Below are 27,733 nucleotides of genomic sequence, written 5' to 3'. Positions count from 1 at the left end.
GTTCCCTGTGGATTTGCTCTAGTTCTCTTCAAAGGAAGAATGTGGTGGAGCCAGCCCCTTGAGTTCCTCAGGTAATAGTAACAGCCTTGTTTCTGTTTCAAGTGTAGCACTGCCTGGCAAAAACCTGTCCCTCTATGTGTCCTTGGGGAGTGTGGGGAGTCAAGCTTGGAAGAGACCTTGTGAAACAGCTTTGCTCTGATAATTCCTTACCTGGCACAGAAAAGCAGCTGGAATACACGAGGGAAGATATGCTTGATTGTACAAGCAGGTGCTTTCAAAACTCATCCAGAACTTTCACCTTGCTGAGTAGCTCCAATAAGGGCACCAAAGCAGAGCACATAAATTTCAGTGAATGTGATGTAATCAAGCTGAAAAAGTAATTTTTCTTTAAGTCAATAGTGTAATATCCAGGATTTAGCACGTGCAGATGCGGTATTAAAGTTCAGCAAAAGTAGTTTCAGTGACCTTGAAAATGGGCCCTTCTCTGGTAAAGATATGAGCAGCGCTGTCTGAAATGACCTGCAGAGTCAGCAAATGTGTAGAAGCGGTTGGATACAGCTTTTACCTCTATAATGTACTTAGAAGTCTAATCAATAAGCCTGACTTTGGGAAATACAATCTTTTTCTCCTCCCTTTGCAACAATTATGATTTATATTCCCTCTCAAGTCTGTTGAAAAATACCTTTCCTATTTTCTGAAACTTTGAATTGGTAGGTACAAGGCAACTATTTTCTTGTTATTCCCCTACTGAAACCTTTCAGCTGTATATTTTCAGTATAGGTACATGTGCTAATCCACCCCCCGCTTCAACCCCCCTCCTAAATATTTCCTCAGGGCTTATTTAAGGAGGTGCTAAGGAAAAAAGCAAAATGAATCCCAACACATGATGAGGTCTTGTTCAAAATCTGATGTTTGCAAACAAAGACTGAGGATAAAATACATGCCAGAGGCTAACTTCTTTAATGCTGATATAGATGAAAACAGACATAGGGAAACTTGGGCTTGCATGAGGTCTCTTAAAGGCAATGAGAGCCTCTTGGTAATTGTTTGCAGCTAGTGCATTGGAGATTAATGTGTTTCATGTTTGCTCCTCCTGATGCTTTAACAGGCTAGCTCAGGTGCTATGCAGCTTTGTAGGGATTCCTAGCCAGGAGCTGCACACAATCACTGCATTATGAGTGACTTGGCAAGCTTTCAATCTTTTTCAAAGCTTTCTACTAATGATTGCAATTGCATTGTATTCCTGTGGGCAAATAGGCTGTTGCACGACCCCATTGCAGGCTGATTACTACCATTCCCACTGTGTTAATTGCTGAAAAGCCTCCTGAGGTTTTAATGGGAATCCTTGCAGAGTAAAGTGCCAGCTAGGTGAAGAAAGGAGGCAGCCCTCTGGTAAGATCCATAACACTCAGGCACGGGATAGAGAAATTTAGGGTTAACTCATATTCTCTCCATATTTTTGCAAAAGGGTCACTCGTGAGAGAAGGAAAAGGTGAAACAACTCACACAGGGCTTGGGGATTTGGCAGCCCCTGGGTACTGCTGCAGTTGTCATATACTGTCTGGCCCTAGGCAGCACCCTATGTCAGTGAGTGTCAGTTAATATTAATTAATATTAATATTTCATCTCAAGAAAGTTTCTTATCAGGACAATGTAATATTTTCCTCTGTTTTGAGATTATTCAGCCATTTTAACCTTAAAAAATAAAAAGAGGCAATAAACAGATCTACTAGGGAGAAAAATCTTCAAAGTGTGAAGATGAAATTTTATGTGGGAAATATTAATACCAGTCTCAGTTTTTTATAGGTCTCCCTTTCATTTTTCTCTGAAAAGACATCAAAATGCTGAAGGTATTTTGTGACTATATCTGTACATTCTGCTGGTTCTTTGGATTTTTTTTTTCCCCCTGAATTTACTTTTTTTGGTGAGCATTTATTAGTATGTAAATTCACGTGCATAGGGATCATCAGTCTCTGGCTCCTTAAAGTGATAAAATTGGCCTTTGTACCTATTTTAAACTTAAACAATTCTTGGATGTTTTCTCCTCTAATTTTTAACAAAGGGAATTATTTAATCATACCATTTTTTCCCCCCTTAATAGACTTTAAGGGATTTTCTGTTTATTAATGCAAACATCTGGAAAATACTTCAGAGGTTATTTATGCTAATTTCCTTAACAAGGTTCATGTTTTAAGAACAAGAGGTGTGTTGTGAAACAACTTCTGAGTGAGTTTACCCATAGCTCTCAGTCTGTTATCTTCTGAGTGCTCGCTGCTAGTCTCTTGGTGGTAACTGGAAAACAATAATCTTGGAAATGTCACAGTCTTGATACAGATTCCTAAGCTTTCTGGAGCAGATTCTGCACTCTGTTTTAAGTGTGTCTGGAGTCATTGGATTTGTGCTAGTGTAGCAGCCAGATAGGACTGTCTCTGCGGGCCAGCTGGAACTTGTGTGCAGCCTGATTTATTAGAGGTCACATTAGCAGTAGACTTCATTATGGATCAAACAGTAAGATATTTCTAAAATATTTTGCACATGATTTTGTTGGTGTGCAGCTTGAATTCTCCCAGAGAGTGAGGACCTGGAGATTAAACTACAAAGTTCCAGTGTTATCATTGGAGACATTTACTTTGGCTCAGCAGCCTTAACTCAGAGCAGCGATACAAAGCACTGCATGTGTATGTCTGAAGCCCAGGACTGGCTGTCTGTGACTTATATAAGTCCTGTTCACAGACTATTTGAAAACTTTTCAAATTCAAACTTTTTTGCTTTGATTTTTCTGTGGCAGCTTGTTTTAAATGGTAATTTTCCTTGGAGAGAAGGACTTTGTATTCCAATGTGTAGGTCAGGGCTCTGAGAGCAGTGACTCTCAGCTGTACCCTCCTCTGCTCCTCTCAAGAGTCATGCCATTTTGGTGAGTCAGGATAATGGCTCTTTTCCTTCAGGATCTAAGGAGGATGGAGTGATGCAGCACTGTGGTCCTATTTGTCTTTTGGATTTATTCCTGCATAAATGAAAGGGTTTCTATTAAGGTCTGTTAGTTCATGGCATTTATTAAATGGTCATTTGTGCATGTGGGTGTGTGGAAAGACTGACTGGTGTGTTGCTACTTTGGTACTGAAGACAGAATCTTAGGAGAGCCTGAGAGATGTGCTGCTGGAGTCTGCAGGTGTTTCATACCATGGATAGGAGAAACATAACACATGACTCTATGTAAATGCTGTTAGTATTGTCAGAAAAACCTGGTATCTACAGCAGCCTTTTAAAATCTGTGTTCTGCAAGATTTTTTTTTTTTTCATTTTTTGGAACAATTCATGAATATGGATGGATGAACCCCAGACCTGGTAATGAGAAGCAGAGCCTTTCAGTATGAGATCATTACTTCAGAGATTTGCTTATGAAGCTAGTTATTACCTAGTGTAAGCTTTACTGCTGTGAAGGGACCTTCTTCAACACAGGTTTTCAGAAATAAGCTCCTTCTTTGGTCCTATATGACTTTGTGTTTAAGCCACAGTTATTCATGTTTGAAAATAATGATGTGTTCAGTAGGAAATAAATCTGTCTCTGGAGATAGCCAACCTCATCATCTAATATTAGAGGCATCATAGCTGCTGGGGTCTGGAAGGCAAAAGAGGAAATGAACTTTTAATGTGAGTGGTGTTAAATTTTACAGGGGAACTTTGGCAAGTTGATTTTTAAAAAGAAAGCCAAATCTCCTTTTGGTTTTTGTTTCTTGTACATGCTGAAATATCACTGCTGAGTGGTGACCAAGTCTCATTTTACTGTGGTTTGACAAGATTGGAATCCAAGAAAAGAATGGTAGTTATTTTAAAATCAGTACTTAAAACAAATCTGATGTACATAGCTTGCACTTTAAAAAGAAGCTACTTAAATTTCTTCCTAAAAATGTTGCTGTATTTTTACATATTATTTTTCTGTCAACAGCTCTCAGTAATTTATAAAGGAGACAAAGGTCATAATTCTGTTTTGCAAATGGGGATCCCAAGGTTTGGGGAATAAAAAGTGTTTTCCTTGATGCCAATAAAGAGAGCTGTATCTAGTAGCTGTATCTATCTGTATCCCAAGGTGTGGGGAGGAAAAGTGTTTTCCTCGATGCCAATAAGGAGAGCTGTATCTGGTGTGATTGCAAGATCTAATTCTGTCACATCCATGTGAAATTCTTGGCTAGGATTTTGTGCTGTGAGTGTAAAAATGAGATCTTAAAATCAAGTGTGTTCCATCTATTGCAACAAGGTAAAAAATAAAAGTAATTCTCTTAGAGCTGAAATCTCTTACCTTTCCTTGAAACCTGTATTTGTTTTTAGCAGATATTATCTCAACTGGTATTTAACAGTGCTGTAACTGTGATTACCCGCCTTACAGAACATAAGCATTCACTTAGTTTTATTGGCATCAAACATCTTGATTTATGCAAAACAGGTTTATCACAAGCTTTGGGCTAAAAGTCTGCAGTGAACTCCTCTTGTTTGAAAGTGTTTGAGGAAGGCATTGCATAACAGGTAGAAAAAGTATATATATATTTTTTATGGCTCTAAAAGGTGTCCTATCTCATCAGATCAACAGGACCATTTTGAGAAATCTAGCCTAGGTTTTTTAATTCTGAAGAATCTTTACTGGCTTAATGGTGTTTGGCAGTGTTTTCCTGACACTTGTGAATTCCAGGGTCTTGCATTTTTAATAGATTTCTGAAGGTTATAGAACTGTATATTTCAAGTAGGGAGTTTTGCAGCTAAATATTGTCTAAATTCTCTGCACAGGAATCTTAGTGAAGACATAAGGTAAATTAACTTTGCCAATAAAATAGCCTTTGAACCTATAAATACTTCCTGGTAGATATGTTTTGGATAGGCAAATAATATTGATGATTGCTGCAGGGATCCTTGCAAGCTTGTGGACTTCTTTTACAGAACTAAATTTAGAGTGGTCATGGAGGAATCTAGGAGTTGGTCTAGTCTGAGACCTGAGACTTAGCTCTACGAATTCTGCAACCTAGAAATGCAAGGGTGTTGCTTTCAACTGAGCCAGGAAAACACCTTTGTTGCAAAGCTAGAATGAGGATGGCAGCCTGAGCCTTAACCAAGATCCAGGTATAGCTCTTGATGTGATACTCCTGTTGTATCTGGTAGGCCAGTGTGAAGAGGCTGATGTGAATGAAGGCTGGTGTAGATCAGAAGGAATGGGAATGCTTATATTGTTTGGACCATGCCAGTAGTACACAGTGTTATAAGGAGAGGAAATCTTAAAGGCTGGTCAGCTTTGAGGTTTGACTACTGAATCAGCTTTAGCAACCAAACCAGTGTTGTCTCTGTTTGGTGTTTGGTAGGCTCTTTAACAAGCAAACCCTGTGCAGTACAGGGTGTGAGAGCAAGATGTGAAAGGCTGGAGGTGTGCTCTTAGAGAGATCTGCTTCCTTTCAAAACAGAAGAATGGGAAACATCAACAGAAAAAGAGTTCATAACTAAGGATTTATTTCCTTGACCATGTGTGCTGTAATATATCTCTATTTGATCCACCTTTGAGGCACTGAGGCATTCAGGAGTCCTCCTTTGCATGACTATTCATTTGAATAAGTGAATAAGTGTTTAAGTACTTTGTGCTTTATTGCAAATACGGATATTAGGTCATGAAAAATAGTGACCTGCTTATAATTAATTTACTGCCATTCATCAAAGACTTGAAACTTTTATGGCACAGAACAGTAGTTGGCCATAACACTACTGAAACTTATGTGGACAGAGGATCTGGCTCAGTGCCCCCAGCTGCCTGTGAATAAAAAATTAGATTAATATTGTCCAACCCTTTCCTTCTGCACTCTATTCAAGAGAAATACCTTGGCCTCTATTGTCAGTTAGCCAATTTGCCAAATGCTTGATTTTTAGCATGGTGTCATTGGAGTATATATGAAGTTTTGTTATCTTAATTCTTCCAAAATAGTCCATGTTATTCCACTCAGTAAAAGAAGGTTCAGTTTTCAGCACTCTAGTGTTCTGTCAGTGAAAGGCCAGAAACTCCTAATTTGAACAGAAAAAGACCATAAATAGTAATCTATTTTTTGTTGAACATTTTGTTCTAGCAGACCATATAAAACTCATTCATTTCCATGCATTGCTTTTTGTCCAAGGTATCTAATTTCATAGTTTTGATTTCAGTAACTGAAAGACACTCAAAAATCTTATTTTCAAACCTCTCATTCTGCTGTTTTTTGAGATCATTCTCTGAGTTCTTTAGCTTTGTGGTGGTGAGTACCCTTTAGCTGAACTCTGCTGTATGTTCTCTGCATCAAGCCACCATCACTGCTGAGCTTCCTGTCTGTTGGTCTTGTGCCACTGCCAGGCAGTAGAACACCGTCTCCCTCTGAGAGTTACTCAGCAGCTTCTCTCTGCCACTTCAGTTACTCTGGTGAAGCCTTCAGGTGCATCTGTTGCGTCTCTGCAGTAGCTGGAAACAGCAAGGAACAGCTTCCTTTTGCCTCTGTCACCACTGACTACAGCACTGGTCCCTCAGACTTTCTTGGCTGCTGTTTTGCTGTCAGATTTTACTGCATAACATGATTTTTTAAAAAAATATGCTTAAATAGCGAAAATCAGAGCAGCAAGGCAGTAAGGAAAATGGGTAAATGTGTGGAGGGTCAATGGATGCATGGGAAAGCATGATTAGATGAATTCAGAAAAAGATGTGTGTTTGAATGACTAACATTTCACTGTGCTTCATGATCTTCTTTCTCATCCTGAATATGTCAAAGGGCTGACTATAATTAGACACAATCTCTTCCTGGGTAGCTAAGGGAGCCTTGTAAATATAGGATCACTCCTTTACTTACATGTTCCTTTCCAAATCACTGATTAGACAGAATGATTTAATTCCGAAAGAGGAAGATGTTACAGCTTTAGAAAAAAATGTTCCACCTTACTTCCTCCATTCTACAGTAGGACTGTGATCCCTTTTCTTCTTATACAGTATGTGTTGATGTAAATTAATTGTGTTGTATAGTACACAGACCTAGAGGTCAAAGTTAGGTCTGCCTGGGAAAAACTTGGTTGTTTTCTGGTGTTCAAGTCACTGGATGATTTTTATTTTTATTTTTTTTTTAATTATTAAATGATATTTTAATTGATCTAATAGAGTAGATCCAGTTGGACTAACTTACAATGGTCACCTAGTCCAACTGCCTGACCATTTCAGGGCTGACTAGAAGTTAAAGCACAGTATTAAAATCATTTCCCAATGCCTGTTAAACACTGACAGGCATGGGACATCAACCACCTCTCTAGAAAGCCTGTTTCAGTGTTTAACCACCCTCTCAGTAAATGACTGCTTCCTCATGTTCAGTCTGAACTTTTTCTGGTGCAGATTTGAGCCATTCCCATGTGTCCTATCAGCTACTCTCTCCCCACTTCCCCTCCTTGGGAAGCTGCAGAGCAATGAGGTTGCCTCTTAGCCTCTGACTCTCCAAACTAGACAATTCCAAAGTCTTTAGCTGCTCCTCACAGGACATTCAAGACCTGTTACCAGCTTTCTTGCCCTCCTCTGGACACATTCAAGGACCTCCACATCCTACTGAAACTGTGGGGCCCAGGACAGCAGGCAGTGTCCGTGGTGAGGCCACACCAACGCTGAGTGCAGTGGGATGGTCACCTCTGACTGGCTGGGGATGCTGTGTCTGATGCAGCCCAGGCTGGGCTTTGCCTGCTGGGCTGACAGGGCTCACTGCTGACCAGGACTCCCTTTCCTGCAGGGCTGCTCTCCAGCCACCCATCTCACAATTTATACTTGTGCCTTGTGCTACTCTCCCATGTGCAGAGTTCAGCATTTGCACTTATTAAATTTTGTACTGTTAATGATTGTCCAAATATCTCTATATCCCTCTGCCAGGGACTCAACAGCACCTCCCAGTTTAGTATCACCAGCAGTCTCACCAAGTGTGCACTGTGCCATTAGTCATACTTTGGAATGCGTACAGCTGAGGAAAGGAAGTGCACTTGTGACATGTAGCTATAAATGTAGCACTTGCATTTTTTTTATCGCTTCTTTTTCATGTCCTGAATGCTGATGCAAGATTTTGGGCTTAGTTTGGCATATTTTGAGGGTTTTTTTCAGTAATTTTCCAGTAATCTAGGTTTAAGATTATCTACTTGGAACTGGAAATACTTGAACTTTCTAAGGAATCATGTTACACAGAGATTGACATCCTTGCTGTTTGCTGAAACTGCCAAAACATGAAGTTTACAGTCTGGTGCACAACTCTATTAATGTAGTCTGAAGCCTATAGGCTAATATAAAGTATGATATTTCTACCTGTTGAATTCTAAAGAGGTGTCAAACATGATTGGAATAAATCTTGTGCAAAGGTTTGTTTCTACAGGTGTCCCACTAGACATCACTGTGGGGAGATGGGGAGGAATAAGGTTTCTATCATCAATTCTTGCTGGAAATTCTTGGTTTTTTTTTTTTCGTTAGGAGAAGAAGTGCATTCTTGAAAAATGATCAGGAGAAAATCCAGTAACATTTGCATTCCTTGTTTTATTTGGCGAGTACAGGAAGCTTTTCTTTTAAATTGTGTTTTCATAATATGTTGAACAAAAGATTTTGTTTTGTATTACATAATAATCTTCAGTTGAAGTAACTATGAGAATTAGCATACTTTCTTGACTAAAATTTTAAAAAATATGTTTTGGTAATTCTTCTGATTAAAAAAATGTATATTTTAGTTTTGTTTTTCTTGAAGAGGGATAAGTGGATTAATTATGAATTTAGTACCTGCTATACTCAGTTTAAAACAAAGATTTCAATCAAAATTGAGGAGATTTACTGGAGTGAGAGTGGCAAAGAAGTGGCTCACCCAATTTGACATTATTGGTTATTGGTTTGTATAATGAATAAAAGACAATTGAAAAGCTGAGCTAATCTTCTTCTGAAGCAGCATCAAACATATCTACAAGCTTGTTGCTTTGCTTTAGACAAGCTTTTCTTATTTTTATTCATTTGCTTATGAATTAAATTAACAGATATAGACAAGATCATAGCATGTACCGAGAAAGGATTTTTAGATTACTTTGAGCTGTTTGATTTTTTTGCTATAGCTTCTAATATTTGAGGTCATGAGGAGTTTCACTGACACAGATTGACTTGTTCATTAAAGACAGGCAGCAAAGCTGTCTGTAATGTAATTTGTACCTTGCTTTTCACTGAGATGCTCTTCTGAATACTTTGTATCTTGAGTTTAGCTATAGCTCTGTTCTGCTCCCTGAAGAGAGGAGAAAGTCCCTCCTAGACTGGCAGTGACCTTTCTGGGACCATCTGCCAAATGTTTTCATCCATTAATATCCTGAACTCTTACAGATTTGAGGCACAAACTGAAGGGATTGGTGACTATATTGTAAGAGGTAGGGTGTTAAAGGATAACAGAGCTTTTCCCCATACATACTTAGTAGATTTGGAAAAAATGGGTTTTGTAGCACACAGTCGCTCAAGCTTAATGGCCCTTGTGCAAGGCTGCATGCTCTGCTCCTGCCAGACTGATGGCAGGTGCTTCTCCTCCCCTGGAGAAGGAATTCAGCTGAAACTCAGAGATGCAAGGTGCCTCTTAGGCTGCTCCTCCTTGATACAGGTACATGAGAGAGTCTGACTCGACTCACCTGGAAAGGCATCCCATAAAAAGTCCCTAACAGCCAGTGTTATCTGAGCCAGGGTAGAAGTGCTGGAGCTCAAAGCCTGCTGAATAGACTCTTGAAACAAGGGCTCCTTCTTTTCACTTCTTCCAATTCACTGGTGAGTTCCCTTCCCAATGGGATATAATTTCTTCTGTGGTTTTTTCCAAGAACTAGTTTTATTTTGGAGATGTATAACTCTCAAACCTGCAAAGGTTCTGGCAAGAGATGGATTTTTGTTGTTTTCCGCAGATAATCTGAGCTTCATAATTTAGCTAATATTACTTCTTATTGGTTTTATTTTGGATTTCTTGTTAAAGCCAGAAAGTAGAAGTCAAAACTAGAAAAATGCAGCCAGTTTTAATCCTGTCTATGCATTGCTAAACATCTTATTCCAGAAAGAAACCACACATGCTCTTTATAGGTACATATTTGCTTAGAAGTCTTTCTCTTTTTCAGGTATTAGAGGGTATTAATAATAGGTAGTTCTCCTCGACAGTTACTGCAGTTAAACTGAAGAACAGATTTGATTCTGAATGTAGTACTCAAGACGTATAGATAATTTTTTGTCATACAAGCCATTAAACATTCTAATACAGATGGAATTACAAAAATTATTCCTAATTATTCCTAACCTGCATACTGACAAATATTTGCTTAATTCCTTGCATGGTAATGTTTTTTCCTAAATTTATCTTATCGAGTAAACAAAGTTGCTCTTCAGAGTGTGTGCTTTACATGCAGCAAACGTAGCCATTTCTTGGGAGCTGTCCTATTAATGAAGTAAAATATTTCAGATATTCTCTTGGCTACAACTGGGATTACTCTTCCCATACTTTTGATAGGAATATTTGACTAACAGTTGAAATATGCAGGAACTTAAACTGCCCAAGAGAAGTCTTCAATGTTTTCCAGTTATGCTTTTTTGCACAAAAGAATAAAATAAAATCTGAATATTTGTAGTCCAAAGGTAGCCATATACTTAGGGAGGGGAAGGGAGGATTTTTTTTTTCCAAAGGTACTTTGTTATTTGAAGACTTTAATTTCTTGTTTCTTGGATAATGCATCGCTGAAACAGTACTTTTCTAAAGTGATAGGCAGTGACTTGCCAAACTTACCTGAGGGTGTGGACAGGTTTAATGTAAATGATCAGTACTCTCAAGGACAATGAATACTTTGTAGTGATGAGAAAGTATGATGTGTTCTTTTTGTTTAACTCCTAAAAAAAAAAAAAAAAAGCTATTGTAACAGCTAATTTCTACATTTTTTTTTTCCCTACCTGAGCAACTGAAATACAATGATGGAAACCCTTCATTATATTTAGGGAAAAAGGTACTAAGTTTCTGGTTGATAAAATACAGGAAACATTGAGATTTTAAAGGTTTTACTTTGAAAATGTGCTGCAGAAATGGTTCATTAGTCTAGAGCTTCACCACCAATTTTCCCTATACATTACCCTGAGATTACTGATTTGACATGCTTGATAGCATAAAATACTTGAATTAAGAAATATGAGAGCAGAAGAAGACATCAAAGGTGTATCTATCTCACTTTAGCAGGCCGGACTTCTTGTGGATTGGAGGGCTTCCAGTTCTTGATGTTTAGGGAAAGAATATGAGAGTAGGCAGGCATAAAGTGAAGCTTTTCTCACTCCATCAATTGCTTTCAGCAATCTGTGGCTTAGGGACTCACCAAGTCAAAGGTTGTATCAATTTCTCCACATTTAATAGTTCTTGTAGGACTTTCTAACCTGAAGGTGCCTAAAAGAAAAGCTGCCCTAAAACTTACCCAAAGGCAAACAGCAGATAGCAACAGGCTTAAATATCTTTTTCTTCTTTTTTTCAAAGCATGATATTTCGTTTTGTTATTGGATGATTTTTGCAGCAAAAGCAGTCTTGACATTTCCTTCAAAGAGTTGCAAAACTGCATCATCCAGACCATGAAAAATGGCCAGTGTGAGATTGAGGAATGAGATGCTTTTGTTCAGACAGGCTACTGTTATTTGCAGAATAGTTCTTGCTGCTCAGTGCAAGGAAATGAGTATTCTCAGACAAGAGAATTGGTGTGAAAGTGCCGCTTATTGCCTTTCTAAGGAACTTTTCATCTCTGCCTCTCTAGCTCAAGTTCATGGCAAGCTCTACTTAATCCTGTTTATAATTTTGTCCCTCTAGATTTCTGGTTATGTACATTTTTTTGAATTAGAGCTTCTTGAGGGAAATACTGTCTAATAGGCTTAATCTTTCCAATTTTCTTGACAAAAATAAAGCTCAATCAATCTTACAAACACTGTAAGGCAAGTGTGTGTAGTTGCACTCTTATCCTCTAGCGTAGGATGATGACCCAGTTAAAGGTTTTTCCAGGAAGCATATTCAAATTCCTACTGTTCAATTCAAAGTGCTTTTTATTAACAGCTGCTAACTTAAAATGCACTAAAAATATTTAATTTCAAAAAAGAAAATGAAGTCAATGATGACTAAGGGGAATTAGGTATTTAGATCAACAAAAACTTAATAGGATTTAATTTGTTGAGACTTAGCCCTGTTTTTAAGATCAGTCTTAAGACTGATCCAAGAATGGGCAAGATTGCCCAGAAGTGGTCCTTTTAGATGGAATTTCTCTTGATAACTTACAAGCAAGAGAGAGAAAATCTAGTTTGTGAAATCCTGAAACTGCATTGCTGCCTCTCTTTCAAAACAAGCCATTGGTAAAAAAAAAAATAAATAAAAAAATCCAGATGAAAGAAGTTTGTGTAACTATCCTAGTTTATAAGCAGGGGATGATTAATCAGAAAAATCAGGAAGCCAACCCCCTGGGAAAGCAACATTGATTATGAGTACCGTGCTGCAGAGTATGTGGGAAGTGCTTAGAAGTAATGTAAGTGGAATCTCTTCTGGTTTCTTTCCCTCAAGGCCACCCTGGCCATTACAACCCTGCCTAATGCCATTTCTCCATTTACTTGATTTCCAGTCTGTGAAGTCTTTAAGACCAGATGCTCCAGGTCATGAGTTAGGAACAAAAATCTCTCTTGGTAGCTGTTCAGCAGCTTTATCCAAATCACCTCAGAGACACAATTCCATATTACCTTCTGCTTTTCCTCTCTGTTCTCTCCCTGCCCAATGCCTGGATGCTGCTGGAATTCACCACTTTTACTCACAGTAGTATGGCATCTGGTGATGGGCACTGCTCTTCCCCTGCCCTCTTGAAATCAAGGATCATATCTCATAAGCTGGATGTAGGGAAACATTGTCACTCCATTAGTTTTGAAAGGACTGCTGGTTTGAATGAGGAGGATTTGATGTCCATTGCAAAAAGTACCTATAAGCAAGAAGCGCAGACCTGGTGCTGCTTAATGTGCTATGTGCTAATGTGCACTATTTTCTTCCTCTTCTAAGTGAAAATATTTTTAAATTGATTTTTTTCAGAACAATTTCATACCACTGTCCTATTCTGTAAACACTTTACAGTGGACTCAATGTTTTTGTAAGTTTATAATGTTTTCTCCAAGTTTTTCAGATTAGTGAGTCACATAGTGTTATTACTTGCAAGATAAGGCCAACAAATTTAGATACCAACGGCCAATTTTCCCTTTCTTTTACTGCAAATTTCCACTACCCCCATATATGTAAATATGTTTGAGCAATACCAAAAGGGAAATTTAACTTGGTTGTGGTTTTCTCCTTTTGCTTCCATCCAGTAGCACTCTTAATGCAGGTCTCCTCTGAGTTTCTACTGAACTATCAACACTTCAGTCATGAGTAATTTTCTTGGGTTTCTGCACTGGAGAGAGTGTCCAGGGCAGTATTTCAGGTCAAGTGATTTATCTGATCTATTCTACCAGCAACCTTATCAGGCAGAGCTTTATCTTCTCTCAGTGTTGCCTTCAGAGTCAGATACTCAATACAGACAATGAATAGGATTTCTCAGGTTCTTATACAGAAAGACTCACTTTTCTTTAATTTTTCTAATTAAAAACCTGCTTCTGAGAGTTTGAGTATTAAACATGAGGCAGAGTTGAAAAAATGCCAATAGATTTAGGAAAAATTTATATAGTGATAAGTCTTATAGATAATTAAACTTACAATACAATTAAATGCTTTGACTTATATTTGACTTATAAAATATCAAGTTCTTATTCTAGGAGAGTTGGGATTTTTTAACTCCCAAAAAAGCACTCAATTTTTGACCAATAAGCTGACTAACTTAAGAAGGAAGTTTTAAATGAAATATGTTGTTTTTGAAAACTTAATATGTAGGTAAATTAGCCTAATATTTTACTGGAATAATATTTCTAATTAGAGACAAAATATGCCAAGGACAGACTTTCTGAGTGAACTTAATGGCAGAATGATAATCTAACAGAGAAGATAAAACTTTTCTTTTATGAAAAGTGCTGTTCTGAAGGAATGGTTACACACACCTACAGAAATTCAGCAGCTGTATGTCAGTCTTGTGACCATAGAGCTAATGGAAGTGTATGGACAAACTGGAGAAATAAAACCCCAAATGAATATTATTAGCCACTGGAAAGTAGTTTTTTTGAAAATCTGATAAAAGGCAGTTTATCTTTTTTTAAATCACTCAGGTCTGCGGAAGGATTTTGTTTGCATCTTACTGTGTTGTCTTAAAACAGTCTCAGGAGGATAATTTAGCTGCTTCAGTACAGATTCCTAAAGAGATGTAGTTATCTCTTAATAGGTGATATTCTTGCATGACACAGAATAAGGCACTTAATCTGCATGGTTGTATAATTTGATCCTTTGAAATACCAGAACATTAATTGTCATATATGCTGTATAGCACTGTATATTGGTCATTGAAATAGATATCTTTAAAATTCTTTGCTCTCATTTTTTTTTTTTTTCCTAACAAGTGTAACAACCCATGGCTTGCCTATTTCTATTGGCTTTGCTGCTGCTCCATGATACCATGGGTTTCTTGGAGGCTCTTCTGGAGTCATTAGGTACTGGGTTAGAGCATGCCCAAGGGAATACTCTGAACCTGGATACAGCCCTGGCCATGTAATGAAGATTATCCACATAAAATAACTGCTCTAGTATTTTTTAACCAATTTAAAAATGCTCTAGCTCTTTAGACACACTACAGGACTTTGTTGCAATAAGATTTTCCAAGCTTTTCAGGGAAAACTTCCGAAATAATTCCTTTGCCTTTAGGCTGAGCGCTTTGCTATCTCCAGAATGGCAGGAAAGACTGTTGGTTTCATACTTTCACATCTCAAACATGCAATGTATCCATTTTTGAAACATTTATGCCTCAAATTCTGAATGCCTCTGGATATCACATACATGTGTATCAAAGCAAAAAACATTCTGGCTTCTGGGTGTGCCATGTGGTTTATCCACCAACATGGTTTCCGCAGTGGATAAGCCCAGTTTCAATGTAATTTTTTATAATTTGGGTCCTGATGGTCCAGGCATTTGTAACTATGTCACATGTTCTGTGACAAAGTTGCTTATTTCTACTTACATAGTTATGGGACTGCTGGCCAAAAGATGATTTTGGGAAATTTTACTCCGTGGAAATTCCCTAGAGTGATTACTTGGTTTCTGGGAAAAGAACCAAATAAACCTCTTAAAAACGGGGCTAGACAAATTGTTCTACCCTAACTCTGCTTTGCCTGTCTGGCTGAGCTCACAGATAAAGACAGAAAGGATGAAGTAAGAGTTTGTCATGAGTTGTGTGAGCTTTTTAAAACTGAGAACATTTTAGTACCACTGCATTGCTTTATTGTCACAGAAGTTTTTGAAGAGTGATTTAAAAAAAATTTTTGGTAGTTTTAAATGTGTTTTCAATTAAATCCTCTCATTAATATTACCTGGGGTTTTGTTGTTACTGATGTGTGTGGTTTGATTTTTTGTGTTGGTGTTTTTTGTTTTCAGAAGAACTAGGCAGCTGGGTTTTCAGGAATTTGCCTTTATACGGTCAACAGCTTTTTCCTGGGTAGAGAGATAACTGAAGAAGCGGATATCGCACACGCAAGGATTTCTTTGTTTGGAAACCTCATGCTAGATAACTTTGGATGTCTTTCTTTTGTTTTCTTTTTCCCAAAAACAATCTTACATGTTGAGAATATTTTGGTGTTCTTGATTTTTAGTTAACGATGGGTCCAAAGACACAAACTCTTCTACTGTAAAAGTGCCTCTTAAGTTTTTTTCTTATTTGTTCTTCTGACTCTGAGTTGGAAGGCTATTACTTGGGAGGATTAATTTGTTTTTCATCAACTCATTTGTTCATCAACCTTTATCTCTAGTTTTGTTAGTAATTTAAACTTTCCTTTTTTTCCATTCCCACAAAAGTTTGGGAAATGTTTCTTCCCCCCTCCCTCCCTTTTTTCTTGTGAAGTATTTATCTCTGAAATAATAAGGTTTTGCTCTGGACTGCAGTAATTTATTAAGCCTTCATTATTGACCTTCAAAATTTTAAAATAAAATGTGGGCAACTTAAATTCATTGATCCAGTAACTGTTTCTGCTTCGTATTATTCATGACAATTGGCCTGCTGTACTGTGTGTCGTGCTCAGTCTACTGACTGCCTTGTGTCCATGATCAGTAATTCAAGGTACAAAAGTGGTAGTGTTGAAGCCAGGGTCTACAGATTTCAAGTTCTGCTGGTGGGACATGGTTTAGTACATGTGCTTCAGTTCTAGTGTAATAAGCAGCAGCTTTCATGTGTGACAATAGCACCATGTATTCCATTGTTGATAACAGATGTAAATAATACCCTAAATGGGAGGCAATTTTACATCCTTCCCCCATCTCCATCCCCCCCTGTAACGAGCAGATATCCTTTGTAATTCTGGAAAGTTTGTGACCTTGGCTTTTGGGTACAAATGCATGGATAACCTTCTCTGCCCATTAATGGAACATTATGTCTGCTTTGCTGCTTCCATAACAGTGTCACTTTATATAAACAGTGCATGTGCTGTATACCATGACTTTTTAAGCCTGCCACTTGATGTATGAACTCATGATCAAAATGAAATCTTTGTCATATGTACATTGAAATTGTCCCATTTATGTAACTTTTGATCGTTATTGCATTATCTGAGTGCCAGTTCTACCAACTACCTAGAATAACCCTTTTCAATAACCCTTTTATCTAGCCTCTTTTTTTTTTTTTTTTTTTTGGTGTCAGTTTTAAGTTTGATTTATTTGAGGGGCTTTTTGGAGGGATTTGTAGTGCCTCACTTTCTTCTCTTAACCAAAATCCCTGAATTCAGTTTGGCTCTTTTTGGCCTTCAGTTTTTCTTACTTGGTTTTATTTTTTAATATGCTTTAAAATCGTGTATTACTGTTTAAAATGTTGAAGCGCAACCTTTTTAATAAAATATTGAGCATCTGATCTCAGCACTTTTTTGCCAGGTTCCATTAGAACAGCTAAAAGATTGGGAGCTATTTTATATGTCATTCTCATTATTGTTTTCCACTTACAAATTCTACTCTGTTTGAAATGGAGTGTCCCTGTATTCTGCAGCCCTGACCTTGCCAATGTCACTTTTACTGACATATGCCCTGTATATTACAATATGTGCTCTACTGACGTTCTGGCCTTTAGGGCTATGTCTGGATTAATAAACTACGCTCCGTGGACAGAGCTGTCCTACTGAGAAGGGAGCACAGTTTAACTGTGTGGATGCAAGCTGCACTGAGAGACTTTTCCTCAGGTCCAGAGCAGGAGGCGTGCCATTTAGCTCACTAGAGCAGGCATAGCTTCTGTTTGCTCCCTGAAAGGGGCCACACAGATTACTTTTTTTGCAATCTTAGTTTAGTAGTGCTTATAGTGCCCTACGTGGTGCTGCAAGTGTTTTTTTTTCTACCTAACATGCCACTGTACAGGACACTGGCCTTGCTGCTGTGGTCATGGAATTTAATGTTCCTATCTGGCCTTACTCCCTACAGACCTTCCCCAGATGATAGAAAAGTATCTCAGACAATGTTTTGGTTTGGAAAGGGAAAGTAAGGCTTCAAGGAGTTTCACAGAGAATTTGTGGTTTCATACCTGTTTAATGTGAAAGGCAACTGGAAATTGCTTCGTGGCTGTGGGAGGTCTTGAGATGAGACATTTGGAAAAAACATATATGACTGTGACAGCTGGTTCAGAAATGTTCCCTTTATTAATTCTGAAAAGAGAAGTAGTCTCTGCAGAGGTAGAAACAGGAATAAAAGCAGATTTCAGCTGGTTTCTTTTTAAAGTTGATCTGACCATGTGTTAAGTACCCATTTCTCTATGTGCTATGGCTTTGAGGGTTTTATGTCAAGATCTTGTTTCCATAGCATTGTACCTCCTTGGCTCAGTGGAATCATTGTAGATTAATTTTACGTATGAAGAAGTGACTAATAATCTAAGAGAGCACTCTCCCTTAAGTAAGGGAGAAAAGATGCTCCATAATGCAGAAAGCTAATATTGCCGTTGCTGTTTTGATACAGCATTAATGTATTGCCTTCTCTATAGTTATTAATGCCCTTAAAATAGATTCTATTCTCCTTGACATCTTCCATTCTGAATTTAATAGAGACTTTAATGAAATTTTATGGTAAAGCAACTTGCCAGAAGGTCAAGAAAGCCAAAAATAAAACTGGGAATGCAAGTCATCTACATGTCCTTTTCTTTTTCATTTGTGATGATAGCACTTCAGGCTGGAAAATGAGCTAGAAGCTGATTACCAAAGAGATGGGGAAGGGAGGATAGGGAGGGTGGGAGTTAAAGATTTTGGAACATAGCATAAAGTGTTGAGAAACCAGTCTCTCTTGCTACAGTCTGTGAAGTTTCTATTCAATAGCTTGACAGTTATAAATGTTGTGCTGCCTTAAATGCTTTCAGAATGACTTACACAGAACCTTGTTATTGCTTATTACACAGTCCCTTGAATCTATGTTCTTGGCTGATGACTTTTTTTTTTCTACAGTACACTTTTCTTTCTTTAGAAAACAAAATTTTTAAGGGACTGTGTGAAATTCACAGCACTGAGCAGCAAACGTAGCCACTCAGCTTAGTCACAAATAGCTCTGTGTGGAAGCACCCAAATTTAGTTGGCTAATTGAGAGCTCTGCAGCATAGTTCATTTCTCGTCTTTCTCTTGAGTCTTTCCAAAATACCTAGATCTATTAAGGACTTGCTTCTGTGCTCACTGGGACATGAGGTCATGCACCATTCTTATGCATTGGACTCTGGTTGCAGAAATGCAGTTTGTAAAGCACAGACCACCAAGATAAAGAGAATGTGATTTGTAAGACATCATTAAGACTGACAAAAACATGTACCTGTTACACTAGCCACTAAGAAGGAAAAAGTGCCCGTTTTCCTAAGGAATTATGTTGCAGGAGCAACGGACTGTTTATTAAGGGCAAGATGGTGGTGTAGGCCTTTAGAAGGTGAAAGAAGGAATTGTGTTCTGTAGCCTAAGTCTCTTGCATTAGCATGGGCATGGCAGGCCCATGTGGAAGATGCGTGCCTCCAGCTGAGATTTGTTCTGCCTGTGTAGACTATCTATAGAAAATGAAGTGCTGTGTAGAGGAAGCCTAGTCCACTTTCTTCTGATAGGTCTTGAGGGGATCAGCTATGGTGCTTGTGAAGTCAGTCTCAAACTGGAATTCTGAATTGTTTGAAAAGTCTGTTTTTCTTGGTGTTGACCACTACTGGGATTCAGCAGCATGTAGGAATACTTTGTCTTCAAAACCAAGCTTCAAGGGGTTGGGAAAGTAAGTGCTTGTATTCCTTGCTTACACAAGGTGAGAATCTTGGGGATGCCCTGTGGTAACTTGGGGAGCACTGGTAGAGGTCAGCAGGGAAGGCAAAGCAGATGGAGAAGCTGTCAGCTACCAGCAAACCTCTGTTGTGGAGTAGTATAGATGTGTAATCAATTCTCTACACTCAAACCTTGCAGAGCAGCCTCACACAAACACCTCTATTGTTTTAGGACATGTACAAAATGAAAAAGCAGCGACCAAATGATGTGAACTGCTCCTGGTCCATTATTATGGAGCCTGTTCTAAGATTTAGGTGTGAAGTTAAGTGGCCCATGGTAAACAAGGCATGTGTATCTTCCAGACAATGTCTGCATAGAGCATGTGTGTAAAGAGCTTGAGTAGCAAATGTAGTGAATTAGTCTTCAACATGTTCATTAAAAAGAGCTTATATACTTTTCTATTGAATCTTAACAGCATTGGATGTTTTTTCTGTTGCTAATGCCATCTTATTTAAAAAATAAACCCAAATGATCAATCTCTTGGACAGATGTCCATACAGTTCAATCTTTTGTAGAGACTGTTCCTCACCTGGATATAAGCTTTGCTGGCATCTGTTTATAGCTGCACACATTTAACAAAGAGTTGCAGTGCTTGCACAGTAGGATTATCTTAAAAATAAGATTTTAAATGCCATTTACTCTGTCATTGAGTTAGTAGGGGTAAGAGTGCAGTAGAAGTATTTTAGAATCACGTGATGGGAAGGCACTACATTTGAACAAATAGTCTGGACAGTATCCTGTTCACTATATTGCAGTGGGATCCATAAGATCCATAGTAGAGCGTCATCTAAGTGAACCAGGAAATGGAATTCCTGGTAGTCTGACACAACATGTTTTTTTACAGCAATATACAAAATATACAGTGTTTGAGTGCAGGCGTGATCACAGATTAGTGGACAGAATCACAGCTGATCCAAAACACGGAACTACACATCATTTTAAAAATGGATTTCTGCTTTGGAAGGGGAAAAAATTTACAGCTTTATAAAAAATTGGTACAGCTGCAGACTTGACTAACTTGCTGTAAAATATTCTTTTACTGCCTGGAGGGAAAAATTTCAATAAGAATCTTGTTTCCAGAAAAATTCTACTCCTCAGAGTAAGGATCTCTAACTGCAAATTAAGACGGGAAAAGGAGGATGTGTAATATAGCCTGATTTAAAAAAAAAAGAAAACTACAAAATTAAGCAAAAAAACCTAGAAAGGCATATTGTACCATGAACCTTTTTGGTTGGGAGAATATAATTTAATATTGCATTGGAGAGAGAATATTTGTGAGGTCAAACACTCAGCCAAGATTTATCCCTATGCTGTTAGTCAGCTGGTAAAGCAAGTATGAAACAAAAACCCCTGACTGGTACCTCTTCCTTCTTTTTGGACTTTTAAGACTGCTCACATGCATAAGTGATTGGAGAAGCAGGCCCACTTCTTTCTTTTTTTCCTACAATTATTATTAATTATTAATAAGGAATATTTTAAGAACTTGGTTTGGAAATTCTATTTTTGAGTGTGTGAAAAAAGCACTTGGCAGATGTAGGAGAATGGGATAGAACTTGTCTATTACAAATCTTCTTCATAGTGCCTGAGGAGAGGTCAGTTTTGTGATGCCCTTTGCCAAGAATTGCAGAGGAATGTTCCTGGACTGAGCCTAGGAATTAAGGACTATGGCCACTGTATATTTGTTCATGCATGTTCTGCTGTCTGGCATGAGGGTTATCCACTTTAATCCTCTTCTCTCCCAGAATTATTTTTATTCCTGGCAGCAGTAATCTGTGCTGATGGGACAGAGAAAACTGCAGCTCTGATAGTCAGAATAGTGGGTACAGAGCAGTGCAGATCATTAGGACAAGTTCATCATGTACCAGAGTACTGGTGCTTCTGATATACTTGAAATCCTTGTGCTTCATATTTTGCAACTATGGTGGAAAAAAAGTGCTGTAATCTATACAATTTAATAAATGACTGATTTCTAGTAGCAGAGTGGACTGAGGTGTGTGATGGTCTTATATCTGAGGTGATGTGTCTCAAGACATCTGAAATTGTAAAAAACACTTACATATTTTGGTCTCTTGACTGAAGGAGCAAATATTTCATTCTCCATAAATGGAGTAGGTAAAAAAAGTGCAGACAAATAAAAGTTCTGGTTTTGCTTCCAGAAAATGAATAAAGTTAATGCCTGTTTTGGTTCAAGGTAAGCATATAAATTAAAAACCCTTGCCCAAGAAACCCTGAACCAAATGAAGCTATGCTTCATAATGAATAAAACTCAAAGAGAAATAAGGATTTCATGACTGTCATTTAATAATAAGTGAGCAACATTACAGATCCAGTGATCAGAACCACTTTCAGTATGTTGAGACCTATTCAACATCTCCAGTTCCTGTCACAGAAAGCTTAATGTTGTATTACTCTGTCAAAACCACATTTATACCTTTTATTTCTGTAGCTGTAAATTATTTTAGCAGCAGTGAGCTCAGCAGAAATAGTTTGGTCCAAGAAGTGTATGTTGGGTTATGCATAATGGCAAATACAGTGAGTACCCTGCATTAATCCAACTGCATGCACATGAAATATTACCACAGCTTTTTTGTTTTTGTTTTAAACTCTCTTAAACAATAGCTGTCCAGTGGAAGAACTTCACTTTTGAACACTTAAAGGCTGCTCACACGTGATACAAGTCTGCTGCCGTCAGATGCTGAGTGATGTCAACTGCATCAAATGCCCTTTTCACAATGCACTATATGGATGCTGCATTCTGGTCTTATGTTTATTTGCAGTACATGCAATTGAAAACAACAAAGCTGACATTTAATGCTCAGTCTTCCATATTTATTTAGTAAGGGAAAGCTTAAATTATCTGTCTTTGAAATAACTCTTCAGAGGCCACTCAGGAATATTAAGAATAAATTAAACAACATAAGACTGAAGATCTGTGACTTTGGCTTCCAGCAAAGTCAGCCTTTAAAGTCAGATCTGTATTCTGCATCTTTCCGTGAGGTGCACAGCTGGGCAATTCAGAAAGTCCAAGAGGGACTGAGGAACGGGGCCTTATCAGAAATTTACTTTCATCTGTTTGGCACTTCAATCTGTGAGACTGTATATACAGAAAGCAGATTGGTGTTTAAGCTCCCTATGGACCACAGAATATATTGCTCTTTCTGCTATCTTCAAGGACCTCAATAAGGAAAAGCTGCCAGTCTTTCTTTAGAATGATTCCTTGGAAAATAGTGTTTGAAAAGTGTGGAAGGATGACATTTTAATTCAAGGAAACGTTTCACTTCCACTTACCTATCTAATCAGTTGACTGTGCTGACTTTAGCACTGCAGTGTGTGCCAAGGAGAAGGGAATATTTGGTTTCTCCTTGAAGCCATAGTCTTTATAGTCTTGTACCTAAGAATTTTCTTTTCTGAAGAAGTCCTCCAGCATGAATGCTGTAGAAGCTGTGAAGCAGTGCAATCACACATAGGATGTGTGCTCATGTGGGGGACATTCCTAGGGACCCAGAACTGCTGCATAACTTTTAACAGTAATTAGGTTCATTTAATACAGTTTTGGCAGTGTTGGTCCAGGCTTTGGGCAACATTTTGGGGAGTATGGAAAGTGGTTTAGAGCAACACTGGGTTTACTTCTTCCCTGTAAGAAAACAGGGATCACAACTGTACAAAACACGGGTTGTGTACCTGAGCCTTCGATTTTTTTTATGAGAAACCAAAAAAAGTGTTAGGAGGGCTGGTGGCTGGTTTCATGTTCTGGGATTGCCTCTTCTGGCCACTGTTTTTCAAATTGCTCCAGTTAGTCCAAGAAATATGAGAAGAGCCAGTTTAACAAGTAATTTACACAGGCTGTGGTACAGGAGAGTTACGCAGAATCTGCTGCAAATTCTGCCTGTAACCTGGAGCCACACTGCATCAGCTCTTACTGCAAACAACTCTGCTCCAGGTGGCCACACACTGCAATTATGTCATGAGTATGAACAGCAGTGTGCCAGACTGTTTGGAGACAGCATTTTCTCAAGAAAAGTGGGCTTATTACTTAAATAAGCTTTCTGAAAATTATTCTGTGAAGATGCTTGGGCCTGGTTTGGTATTATGATGTATCTTATCTGAGTGCAACACTTAGAGTGTTCAGACAAGTGGAAAGGCTTTCTGAAAGCTTGCTTTTTTTACTCTATAGCTCAGACATGTGCTCTGGCTCTTAGGACTTCCAAGTTGAGAGCATGAGATTGCTACCCAGTGAAACGTGACCTGATACAAGACTCCGTCTAATTTATGGTATCCCACAATGCCATCCAAAATTACTGCTGCACTTATTTTCTTCTAGCATTTTAAATCTTTATATCCCATTGAATTTGTGTCAGAGATACGAGGATTTTTTTTGTTTGAGGTAACTTGAGTCCTTCTTTAGAGGAAACAGTAAGTTTGAAATCCATTTCCAAAATGCAGATGGAAGTTGCTGGATCATTAAAAGGGGAGAAATAAACCCCCCAACAGCAGTATTGGAGGATTGGAATATTAGGGAAAGGACTTTTCAGTTAGGTTTGGCTAAAGGATGTCTGAAAATGCAAGCAGGGTAGCCATTTCAGATGTTTTCTGATCTTAGAAAGCAACACTCTGTGTCAGTAAAGAGGATTGTACCACATAGATTCTATTTCATTGCAGTTTTTATCTCTTATATGAAATAACCATCCAAGAATTTTTAAAAAATATAATTTTTCTCTGATCAGAAAGAGTAGCAAAATGCTTCTGAAAGCCTGCTGTGTAATTAGAAAAATGGCAAGGGAAGAGCTGTTCTATGTGTTATTGCTCATTTTCTGTGCATGAATGACTTATACAAAAACTCAGAAAAACCATAAAAAGTTTATATAAAGAGAAAGATGACAGAAAACTGGAATGTGATATTTTTGCTAATGATAAGTTGTACTTATGTCTATGAATTAGTATATTAGTGGATATAAAGTGTAATTTAAACAATAAAGTATAATTTAATAAGAGTATGTGGATAAGGTAAACATGTAAGAAAGATCTTGGAAGCAAAATTATTATGACATTCATTCATCCATCCAGATCTATATTTACAAAATCAAAATCTTTTAATACCCCATCTTTTTTGACTTCAGTATTTTCCTTTGACTGATTTGTTCATGGCTTTATTTTTATGTTACTGTAGTTTATGTTACTATATTGGATAAATTTGAAAATATGGTTCTGGAAAGGAGTGGAAAAGAGCAACAAGTACAAAAATATACTATTGGTAGATCTTTACAAAAGAGAGCAAATGCAAATCTAAAAGAATACTTAGAATGCAGGGAAATACATTAACAACAGTGGGTAATGGAAGGTACTGTTCAGTATACATAAGAGAGATGGCAGCAAAATGTAGGCTTTGAAAGATAGGCTTTGCCTAACTCCTTGGTTTAGCACATAATTCTAGAACCTAGTTCAGTTCTAGATCAGATGAAGGTGAGAACTCCCATAGCATCCTTTCAGAGGGAGGAAAACTTACTTTTGGGGGGCAAACCCAGAAATTTAATAAGCTGATGTTGATAAAAGTAGCTTAAACTTTCAAGAAAAGTTATATTACACCAAAAAAGTGGAACACTTATATCCAACTAAATTTTTGTAAGGAGTACAATGAATTGTTTGTTATCACAATCCATGCTTGCAGCAGTGCAATCTAGTGTAGTTGCCAAGACCTACTGGTAAAATGTGAAATTTCTGAATCTGTGAAACTAGTTAATGTGACATGTAACCAAGGAAAAGACTATTTCAGTCTTAAAGAAAAAAAATAAAATCAGAAGTGAGGCTGGTAACATCTGTAGCCAAAATAGCTATAAGAGGAGATACTGACTTTTCAGTTGCATAAGCTTGTGCTTTAACACTTAAGGACATTGCTTCCTCTTTGCTTCCTCATTCTTGGTTCTCATCAACAAAGCCTGGCACCAGCCATGTCTCTGGTCTGTACCAGTTTTCTTGATTCTCTCTCCACTCTAGATATGACGGGACATAATAGAAATACCACAACTTCTAACAGTGCTCACTGTCTCCATGGCTTTTGGGGGTTGTCCTGAGCTGCAGCAGGCTGTGTAAATGTTCAGACTGATGCTATTTGTACAAGTGGTGGAATCAATTGTCTGTTGTTCTGCATTTACCTCAGATAAAGCTATGCTTGGTTCTTTTGTAACATAAATTGAGTAATCTTCCAAAATACCTAAGGTTTCCACTTAAAAATCTGATTTTAGTTAAGTATCACTTTGTTAACCAAAAATAAGAAGAAAGTATTTTATATTTACCTCTCAACATGTTGAGACATATTTATTGCCCAGGTTTACTTTAGCAAGGATGGTATGAGAAGGCATGGTCCTACCTAGCTGTCCCAAGGTTCTGGTTGGCCCTCCAGTGGCCACTGCAACTTGCCTTTATTCCCCTGAAATAAGGAGGAGGAAAGGATTCCTTCGGCACACAAGACTAAATTCAAAGGCTGGCCTCTCGTGTCCAGATTTGATTAATGTAATACACATGCTGTGCACTGGACTAAACCTTTTAAATCAGCCTCAAGTTGATGAAAAATTACTTTGATACCTGTGGAGCCTGAGACTTTTCTGGATGCAATTCAAGATGCTGGGTTTTACCTACAGGTCCATGAATGTCCCTGGAACTTTTTCAGTTAGAAAAAGAATTTGGTTTTTCTTATCCTCAGTAAGAAGAAATAGATGCTCATGAGCTGGATCATACTTTGTTTAATGGTGTGAGAAGCTGTAAACCCCTTTTGTTGTGAAGGTAATTCTTTGTGGAGAGTTGGGGAGAAATAGTAGGGAGAAGAGGAATGTGATATGCCATTTTGTGATGAATTATTGCTGCTTGTTTGCTGAATTCTCTTGGCTTTTTTCTGTTGCATCTTAAATGTACAGATGTGCTCCAAAGACCAAATTAACACCAGTCTCTATGGCTTCCACATCTCTTCTGCTGCAGCTCCATGCAGTGATTTGAAATAAAATGGCATACGTGCAAACTGGCACACAAATGAAGTTACTTTCATTCTTTTTCCATTTTAAATTGAGGTGTCTGAAGAGCTCAGGCAGGTTTAAAATTCTATATAAATTTATATTATTCTATGTGGGGTTATAAATTACAGCGGAGAAACTGTATCTGTAGTCTTGTTCATGTTACAAGTCTAACTTTTCTATGACTTTATAGGTTTATGGGTGGGATAGGAAGGAAATTGTTAGGCAAACCTCAGCAGCGGTGGAGGATCTAGTTAATATATTTGAACTATTTGGGGGATTCTTGTGCTCTGATCAGAGTTTTTTGATGGAAGTCAGTGATTTTACTGCTCTAAATATCTTACCAGCTGCAGATTAATTCCTGCATGTGAGGATTTGTCTCTTCTGAGCATTATTTTAGCTGAGCTGTTGCCTTGTGGTGCATGAGTGGCACTGTCACTCTACAGGTGGATGGTCCTCTCTCCTCAAGAGTGCTTTCACCAGCAGTCATGTTCCTTACTTAGCTGCTGATGCAGCCTTTCACATTGAAGAAAATCAGAGTGAATTTAGCAATTCCAGTGAAATCATTTGGCAGAAGCTAGTTAGCTAATAACAGAGAGTTGTTGTCTTGGGCATCGTGTGGTTGGTGAATGGAGTTGTAATATATTAATTGACAGAACTGGACCATCTGCTTTTGAGTATTGTTGAATGATGAGCACAGTGGGTATGGAGTGAGGGGAAAGGAGAAAAAAAAAAAATACTGGTGCTCCAATATGTCTTTCTTCCTCACTTTTCCCAAAAAGAAAAATGAAAGAACAGCATGCATCTAAAACTCCAAATACAGATATTAACTAAAATTATCTTAAAATGGCTATATAGACAATATTTGGATTTTATGGACATATTTCAATTTCAGTGCTAAAAATGGACAGTGGCCTTACAGAAGGAAATTAACTCTATTTGTGTTGGTGGTATTTTTTTCCTGTAAATTTTTCCATGCACACTGTCTTCATGTTTTTCAGAATGCTTTTCTAACGTGTGTGCACCATAGAGTTTTGGAGTCTCTAGTGGCAATTTATGCCCTGGAACTTAAGGAAACCTTCACTAAGGTAAGTGCATAAATTTTTTTGTTGCATGTTTTTCTCTAAGACTGCTGCCAGTCTGAGCAATTCAATCACCACTTCTGACCAAGAGCATGTTTTCCTTTTACAGACTGATGGTAGCACAGACACTTCATCACTCCTGTGTTCAGGTTTACTTATCTTACCAGTATTAAGTATGTTCAGAAAGCTTACTTGTCCAATATTTTTATTGCTGCCTT

The 27,733-nt window shown here is 37.9% G+C and overlaps 1 long non-coding RNA gene across 1 annotated transcript; it reads left to right on the top strand.

Annotated features, from left to right (window-relative positions):
* Nucleotides 1–27,733, top strand: LOC117245438. The gene is made up of 3 exons (XR_004500134.1): nucleotides 1–71; nucleotides 27,435–27,521; nucleotides 27,625–27,733. It is a non-coding gene; the product is annotated as an uncharacterized LOC117245438 (long non-coding RNA).

Source organism: Parus major, chromosome 2, assembly GCF_001522545.3.
Source record: "Parus major isolate Abel chromosome 2, Parus_major1.1, whole genome shotgun sequence".
NCBI classification, from domain to species: domain Eukaryota; kingdom Metazoa; phylum Chordata; class Aves; order Passeriformes; family Paridae; genus Parus; species Parus major.
This window is presented reverse-complemented; position numbering and strand designations above follow the sequence as displayed.